At 40.7% G+C, this 9533-nt stretch overlaps 1 non-coding gene across 1 annotated transcript; it reads left to right on the plus strand.

Annotated features, from left to right (window-relative positions):
- The first annotated feature begins 3135 nt into the window (after positions 1-3135).
- Gm26379 lies at positions 3136-3267 on the plus strand. Its single transcript, XR_003955497.1, has one exon. It is a non-coding gene; the product is annotated as a small nucleolar RNA SNORA17 (small nucleolar RNA).
- The last annotated feature ends 6266 nt before the right edge of the window (positions 3268-9533 follow it).

Genomic DNA, 9533 nt, shown 5'->3' on the forward strand with positions numbered 1-9533 from the left:
ACAACAATGGGGATGTCTTTTTATTTCGAAGTAGGGGTATTCAACTCTGTAGTAATTATAATTACATGGAAATTTGTAGGTAACTGTATTATAGAAAAATTCCATTTTAATTTTCAAATATATAAACTAGCAATTCATTAAGAAGGATTAGATAAGTGTCCATGTCATTTTCATGACATACAATAATCTTTCATTTTAATATCACTAAAATAAACAAGTAATATTTAACATGCCTGTGGAAACTGATTGATTCTTGCATGTCTATTTTATTTTAACTCGATTAACAAATGTGCAGAATATTTTGAAGTGTATAAAATAACTGTGATAAAACAAAATTTCACTAAGGAAAACACACACACATACACACACACACACACACACACACACACACACACACACACACATACAAAGAATAAATTTGTACAAAATTGTTTAACACAGTCCTTTCACTGGAACCATGGAACTAATATTAATGTATTTAAATTTCAATGACTATACTAGTTTAAGGAAGGATCCTCTAGTAATTGAAATGAGCACACCAGGATAATTTCTACAGTGGAAATTGACTTTTGGAATACCTTGGCAAGCAGAGTAGGATAGATGGTAGAATCCAGAGCAAACCATCATTGCAAAACCTTAATTATATAAAAAACTTGTCTTTGGTCAGTTGTGGTAATTTATTTTACTGTTTTAAGGAAAAGATACAGAAATAATGGGAGAGGGAGAGAGGGGTTTCCATGAAATATGAGGCTTGGTGATTTATTAGGAAGTAGGCAGAAAATTTTTTCCTTTGGTGCCTGGTTAAACATAATTTTTTAAATGAAGATAATTAATGTTCAGTTTGAATGGCTTGCAAATTGTTGTACGAACTGCTCTATCTTCCTTCCAAATGTTGATTGTATTACACTCTTGAATGCTTTATGAAAGTTTCTGCATAAAAATTAGAGAGCTGAGCCAAATTTATAAAATATGGATTTTGGCAGGACAGAAAAGAAAGGATGATCGAGTTGAGATGATGATAAATGAATTAATTCAGGAAATCTTCTAAAGGGTTTTTTTTTTTCATAAGTCATGGCATTAGTGGTGTGTGTTTTTCAGTTCAACATGGGAATCCAAGAAATAATCCCTTTACCTGCCATTCAATATACACTAAAATCTGCATATTTCTGTATTAATATTTCAACATGAGTTGGGTCATACTGTTTGCCTGGATTAGTATCTAACTTTTTCACTAAATATAATGCCAAAAACATGTTCATATATCTCTTTTCTTTGAGAACAAACATTTAAAACTATCAACAATAATAACAACAGCAAAGATGTTAGCAAAGATCAGTACTGAAAACAATAACAAAAATGAGTAACTAAATCAGGTAGCTGCCCAGGACTTTAAAGACCTTCTTAGTAGTCAATGTTTAGGTCTACCTTAAAAATAATGTACTAATTCAAAGATACTCATCAGAACTCAATAGAAAGAAAGGTAATCTATACAGACTTTAAATAACTACTTCAAATTCTCCTAGGAACTTCTGAATCCTCCAAGGTACTACTTGTAATCCTCCTGGCAGAAATTAATGTATTATAAAGAGACACTTTTATCTCTCAAGCAGACTATTTAAACAAAGTCTCCCCCGCCACTCCAACAATGAAAATTTCCTCAAGAATCTCACACTGGGAGCAGGAAAAGGTTCCAGCCAGAAGGGGGACTTTTCTTTTGGGGAAAAGGTTTCACAAAGTCCTGACAAGTTATCAGACTACCTTATGTGATGAGAAAAAGTCATTAGTGCTGAGCAAGAGCACACTTTAACAAGGACTCATTTCTATCTGTGGTGCTCTACTGAAATTTTGATTTCATTTGAGGACCTTCTCCCACCAAGGTGGACTTGGAGTTTTCTGGATCACTTTGCCCCTCTTCCCAAAATAGCCACATTGAATAAATTTCCTTTCTGCTAAAACAAACAAATGAACAAACAGATAAGCAAGCAATATTTAAAATTATGAAAACAAATTTTAAATTATGAATACAATATTTACAATTATGGATACATATGATCATCACAGTGGGATGTAGTGCAAATCAGGAAGTGCAACAAGGCCAATGTTTGTCAGTTGGTGCAGAGCACAGCTCTCTCTAGAGACACAGAAGGCCTTTTGTCTTCTTAGGCTATACGGTGAATAAGGAGGCTTTTCATCTTTTCTTGGTGAGTAGTTCATGATGAGTCTTTTACTTTTTCACATCTTTATTATATTATCTTAGTGTACACATTCATCAGTGTTACAAAAACTTCATATGAGGTCAAATAAGAATGAATTTATGAAATTCCTAGGCAAATGGTTGGACCTGGAGGGCATTATCCTGAGTGAGGTAACCCAATCACAAAAGAACTCAAATGATATGTACTCACTGATAAGTGGATATTAGCCCAGAATCCTAGAATACCCAAGATATAAGATACAATTTGCAAAATACATGAAACTCAAGAAGAACGAAGACCATAGTGTGGACACTTTACCCCTTCTTAGAATTGGGAACAAAACACCCATGGAAGGAGTTACAGAGACAACGTTTGGAGCTGAGACAAAAGGATGGATCATCTGGAGACTGCCATATCCAGGGATCCATCCCATAATCAGCCTCCAAACGCTGACACCATTGCATACACTAGCAAGATTTTGCTGAAAGGACCCTGATAGAGCTGTCTCTAGTGAGACTAGGCCGGGGCCTAGCAAACACATAAGTGGATGCTCACAGTCAGCTATTGGATGGATCACAGGGCCCCCAATGGAGGAGCTAGAGGAGCTAAAGAGATCTGCAACCCTGTAGGTTTAACAACATTATGAACTAACCAGTACCCCAGAGCTCTTGACTCTAGCTGCATATGTATCAAAAGATGGCCTAGTCGGCCATCACTGGAAAGAGAGGCCCATTGGACACGCAAACTTTATATGCCTCAGTACAGGGGAACACCAGGGCCAAAAAGTGGGAGTGGGTGGGTAGGGGAGTGGGGGAGAGGGTATGGGGGACTTTAGGGATAGCATTGGAAATGTAAATGAGGAAAATACCTAATTAAAAAAAAAGAAAAGCAAAAAGAAAAAAATGTTTAATGTACAGATCCTGAAAAAAAAAATTAAAGCCCTGCCCCTAGAGGTGTTTTAGGTGTGGCTGCAGTGTCATATGTGTGTCAGTAGGTGGCAGAGAGGAGAGAGGCTGTGCCTATGCTCACTGTTCAGACCATTGAACATTTGAATGATCAGTAGCCTAACATTCCCTGACGAAGTGAGCCTAAGATGATCACTTATCTAGCAACAGGGTACCTGGACAGAGAGCTAGCCTGAGATGACTTCCATTCTGGTGTTACACAGGTCTAATTGGGCTCCAAGGTGGGATAGAGCAACAGACAAACCCACCTGAGACAGAAGCAGACAACCCTTGCACTTGAGCAGACCTGATGAGGAGTGGGCCTGACATGACCACTAGATCAGTACTGCAAAGGCCTACCTAGTGGAGTAAACTATGACTGAAATGACCCTTGCCCAGTATTGTACTGCATGAAGAGGGCATAGCCCTCCTGAAACCACTTCAGAGATGATCTCAGATACTCAGAGATCCTGGGTACCAGTAAGAGAAGCAAGTAAGTGTTGTAGAAATAGGATAGAAAAACAAAGAAGGATGTGAGCACAATGAAGAAAGGCAGAACTAGAAACCTGAGGGTAGTGAGGAATAGCCTGATATGAATAGCTGGTAATGCCACCTGGACCATGATGAGGTCCTGGCCTATGCTGCCACCAGGGGCCATGTCTAGGTCGGTAGTCCTGCAGCAATAGGGGTCTGTTACCACCAAAGGCCAGGTAGATATCCTTAATCTGGGCTGCCCCCTGGAGACATGTTGGTATCTGAGGGCTATGCAGAACTATCCCCATTCCTTTCCCTTACCTGGACATCCTGTTAGAGCAGGCACTAGGGTTATGACAGCAGGAGAGCTGACCCTGCTCCTATAGTTGCAGTACTTGGGAGAGCAAGCCTGCACATTGTAATGGTTGTGGGTGAACTGGCCCTGAGGATATGAGCATGGGAGAGCTGTCCTGTGCAGTGATGTGGGTGAGAGAGAGATAACCTCCTGTCCCTTACCCCTCATTAACTTTGGCAGTTAGGGGACCTGGCCTTGTGGTCATGAGAGCAAAACTATCCCTGCTCCTCACCAGCTTCAGCCCTCTGGAGAATGGGCCTTGGTCCTAGTCTGGTCAGCATAGTAGCGCTAACCTTGATGGTTGGCATGCAAGCAAATTAGCCCCGTGAGCATGGGAGTGGAAGTGGTGGTGCCACCTCTTGTTAACTGTGTGGAAGCATGGACAAGGGAAAGATGTGCCCCCATCCCCTTGCCAACTAAGGCAGGTAAGAAAACTGGTCCCAAGATCATCAGAGTGAGAGAGCTGGCTCTGCTCTTCACTTCCAGCAGCACTTGAGAAATCAGGTCCTGAAACTAGTCTGGGAAGCATAGTAGAGCTGGACCTGGATGCAGGGGTTGTGGGGAGCCAGCCCTGCAACTTGTTTGCCATGTGGTACAGTAGGTGAGTGAGAGATGCCATCCCACCTCCTCACCTCTTACCACCCATATAAAGTGGGAAAGCTGGCCCTGGGGTCATGAGAGAGGAGAGATGACCCTGCCCCTCTCCTGCTGCTGCTATATTGTGGAGAGCAGGCCCTACATTTGCCTGGGTAGCACAGTGGAGGTGGCCCTGGACGTAGGATTGCAGGAGAGGTGCACAATGTAGTGAACTCATGAGAGGAATGCTTCTCTCTTGGGCAGCAGGGTAAAGCTGGCCCTGGTTGTGTGGGTTGCTGGTGAGCCAGCTCTGAGGGAGTGAGGTCAGGAACACCCGTGGGCTGACCTGCTCAGATATCTCTCAGGCCCAGATCCAGGGCTTTGAACTGTCTCTCCCTAACATCTAACCATTGATGAATTACTAGAGTGCATGACTGCTCTGGTCTTTTAGATACAAGACTACAGGATCCCATCACACAGGGCAACAACAAAATATCCCAGAGGAGTTACAGTGAGGTATTGATAGAGTAGCAAAAGCCAGAGGCCTTGTCTACGAGACCATTGACTCATTGCAGTGAACATTTGCAAGCAAAGAAGTGTGGACAAAATATATATTGTGGGACACACTATGACAATACAGCTTCTGCCACAAGGTTTTTATTTCCTCTGTTTGGGGGAAGGTCGCAACAATGAAGGATAGGTATGAGAGGAAAAAAAAGATGAGTGGGATTGGCATGCAGGGTTTGACATTCACAAAGAACCAACAAAAGGTTTTTTGTTTGTGTGTGTGTGTGTGTGTGTGTGTGTGTGTGTGTGTGTGTGTGTGTTTAATTAAAGCACTGGTAAAAGCAGAGTTGTTTGTATAAACACAGTACATTCTTGTTTCAAACACATTTTTTTTTTCTACTTGGGCAATATCATCTTTATTTTTCAATAGGTCAGAGGACACCTTTGTGGAATATGTATGTGCTCTCTCTTTTTTTTTTTTTTTCCATTTTTTATTAGGTATTTAACTCATTTACATTTCCAATGCTATACCAAAAGTCCCCCATATCCACCCACCCCCACTCCCCTGCCCACCCACTCCCCCTTTTTGGCCCTGGTATTCCCCTGTACTGGGGCATATAAAGTTTGCAAGTCCAATGGGCCTCTCTTTCCAGTGATGGCCGACTAGGCCATCTTTTGATATATATGCAGCTAGAGTCAAGAGCTCCGGGGTACTGGTTAGCTCATAATGTTGTTCCACCTATAGGGTTGCAGATCCCTTTAGCTCCTTGGCTACTTTCTCTAGCTCCTCCATTGGGAGCCCTATGATCCATCCATTAGCTGACTGTGAGCATCCACTTCTGTGTTTGCTGGGCCCCGGCATAGTCTCACAAGAGACAGCTACATCTGCGTCCTTTCAATAAAATCTTGCTAGTGTATGCAATGGTGTCAGCGTTTGGATGCTGATTATGGGGTGGATCCCTGGCTATGGCAGTCTCTACATGGTCCATCCTTTCATCTCAGCTCCAAACTCCGTCTCTGTAACTCCTTCCATGGGTGTTTTGTTCCCAAATCTAAGGAGGGGCATAGTGTCCACACTTCAGTCTTCATTCTCCTTGAGTTTCATGTGTTTAGCAAATTATATCTTATATCTTGGGTATCCTAGGTTTGGGGCTAATATCCACTTATCAGTGAATACATATTGTGTGAGTTTCTTTGTGAATGTGTTACCTCACTCAGGATGATGCCCTCCAGGTCCATCCATTTGGCTAGGAATTTCATAAATTCATTCTTTTTAATAGCTGAGTAGTACTCCATTGTGTAGATGTACCACATTTTCTGTATCCATTCCTCTGTTGAGGGGCATCTAGGTTCTTTCCAGCTTCTGGCTATTATAAATAAGGCTGCTATGAACATAGTGGAGCATGTGTCCTTCTTACCTGTTGGGGCATCTTCTGGATATATGCCCAGGAGAGGTATTGCTGGATCCTCCTGTAGTACTATGTCCAGTTATCTGAGGAACCGCCAGACTGATTTCCAGAGTGGTTGTACAAGCCTGCACTCCCACCAACAATGGAGGAGTGTTCCTCTTTCTCCACATCCTCGCCAGCATCTGCTGTCACCTGAATTTTTGATCTTAGCCATTCTGACTGGTGTGAGGTGGAATCTCAGGGTTGTTTTGATTTGCATTTCCCTGATGATTAAGGATGTTGAACATTTTTTCAAGTGCTTCTCTGCCATTCGGTATTCCTCAGGTGAGAATTCTTTGTTCAGTTCTGAGCCCCATTTTTTAATGGGGTTATTTGATTTTCTGAAGTCCACCTTCTTGAGTTCTTTATATATGTTGGATATTAGTCCCCTATCTGATTTAGGATAGGTAAAGATCCTTTCCCAATCTGTTGGTGGTCTTTTTGTCTTATTGACGGTGTCTTTTGCCTTGCAGAAACTTTGGAGTTTCATTAGGTCCCATTTGTCAATTCTCGATCTTACAGCACAAGCCATTGTTGTTCTGTTCAGGAATTTTTCCCCTGTGCCCATATCTTCAAGGCTTTTCCCCACTTTCTCCTCTATAAGTTTCAGTGTCTCTGGTTTTATGTGAAGTTCCTTGATCCACTTAGATTTGACCTTAGTACAAGGAGATAAGTATGGATCGATTCGCATTCTTCTACACGATAACAACCAGTTGTGCCAGCACCAATTGTTGAAAATGCTGTCTTTCTTCCACTGGATGGTTTTAGCTCCCTTGTCGAAGATCAAGTGACCATAGGTGTGTGGGTTCATTTCTGGATCTTCAATTCTATTCCATTGGTCTACTTGTCTGTCTCTATACCAGTACCACGCAGTTTTTATCACAATTGCTCTGTAGTAAAGCTTTAGGTCTGGCATGGTGATTCCGCCAGAAGTTCTTTTATCCTTGAGAAGACTTTTTGCTATTCTAGGTTTTTTGTTATTCCAGACAAATTTGCAAATTGCTCCTTCCAATTCGTTGAAGAATTGAGTTGGAATTTTGATGGGGATTGCATTGAATCTGTAGATTGCTTTTGGCAAGATAGCCATTTTTACAATGTTGATCCTGCCAATCCATGAGCATGGGAGATCTTTCCATCTTCTGAGATCTTCTTTAATTTCTTTCTTCAGAGATTTGAAGTTTTTATCATACAGATCTTTCACCTCCTTAGTTAGAGTCACGCCAAGATATTTTATATTATTTGTGACTATTGAGAAGGGTGTTGTTTCCCTAATTTCTTTCTCAGCCTGTTTATTCTTTGTATAGAGAAAGGCCATTGACTTGTTTGAGTTTATTTTATATCCAGCTACTTCACCGAAGCTGTTTATGAGGTTTAGGAGTTCTCTGGTAGAATTTTTAGGGTCACTTATATATACTATCATATCATCTGCAAAAAGTGATATTTTGACTTCCTCTTTTCCAATTTGTATCCCCTTGATCTCCTTTTGTTGTCGAATTGCTCTGGCTAATACTTCAAGTACTATGTTGAAAAGGTAGGGAGAAAGTGGGCAGCCTTGTCTAGTCCCTGATTTTAGTGGGATTGCTTCCAGCTTCTCTCCATTTACTTTGATGTTGGCTACTGGTTTGCTGTAGATTGCTTTTATCATGTTTAGGTATGGGCCTTGAATTCCTGATCTTTCCAAAACTTTTATCATGAATGGGTGTTGGATCTTGTCAAATGCTTTTTCTGCATCTAACGAGATGATCATGTGGTTTTTATCTTTGAGTTTGTTTATATAATGGATTACATTGATGGATTTTCGTATATTAAACCATCCCTGCATCCCTGGAATAAAACCTACTTGGTCAGGATGGATGATTGCTTTAATGTGTTCTTGGATTCGGTTAGCGAGAATTTTATTGAGGATTTTTGCATCGATATTCATAAGAGAAATTGGTCTGAAGTTCTCTATCTTTGTTGGATCTTTCTGTGGTTTAGGTATCAGAGTAATAGTGGCTTCATAAAATGAGTTGGGTAGAGTACCTTCTACTTCTATTTTGTGAAATAGTTTGTGCAGAATTGGAATTAGATCTTCTTTGAAGGTCTGATAGAACTCTGCACTAAACCCATCTGGTCCTGGGCTTTTTTTGGTTGGGAGACTATTAATAACTGCTTCTATTTCTTTAGGTGATATGGGACTGTTTAGATGGTCAACTTGATCCTGATTCAACTTTGGTACCTGGTATCTGTCCAGAAATTTGTCCATTTCGTCCAGGTTTTCCAGTTTTGTTGAGTATAGCCTTTTGTAGAAGGATCTGATGGTGTTTTGGATTTCTTCAGGATCTGTTGTTATGTCTCCCTTTTCATTTCTGATTTTGTTAATTAGGATTTTGTCCCTGTGCCCTTTAGTGAGTCTAGCTAAGGGTTTATCTATCTTGTTGATTTTCTCAAAGAACCAACTCCTCGTTTGGTTAATTCTTTGAATAGTTCTTCTTGTTTCCACTTGGTTGATTTCACCCCTGAGTTTGATTATTTCCTGCCGTCTACTCCTCTTGGGTGAATTTGCTTCCTTTTTTTCTAGGGCTTTTAGATGTGTTGTCAAGCTGCTAGTATGTGCTGTCTCCCGTTTCTTCTTGGAGGCACTCAGCGCTATGAGTTTCCCTCTTAGAAATGCTTTCATTGTGTCCCATAGGTTTGGGTACGTTGTGGCTTCATTTTCATTAAACTCTAAAAAGTCTTTAATTTCTTTCTTTATTCCTTCCTTGACCAAGGTATCATTGAGAAGAGTGTTATTCAGTTTCCATGTGAATGTTGGCTTTCCATTATTTATGTTGTTATTGAAGATCAGTCTTAGGCCATGGTGGTCTGATAGGATACATGGGACAATTTCAATATTTTTGTATCTATTGAGGCCTGTTTTGTGACCAATTATATGGTCAATTTTGGAGAAGGTCCCGTGAGGTGCTGAGAAGAAGGTATATCCTTTTGTTTTAGGATAAAATGTTCTGTAGATATCTGTCAGGTCCATTTGTTTCATAACTTCTGTTAGTTTCAC

This window comes from Mus musculus, chromosome 4 (assembly GCF_000001635.26).
Source record: "Mus musculus strain C57BL/6J chromosome 4, GRCm38.p6 C57BL/6J".
Classification (NCBI taxonomy): domain Eukaryota; kingdom Metazoa; phylum Chordata; class Mammalia; order Rodentia; family Muridae; genus Mus; species Mus musculus.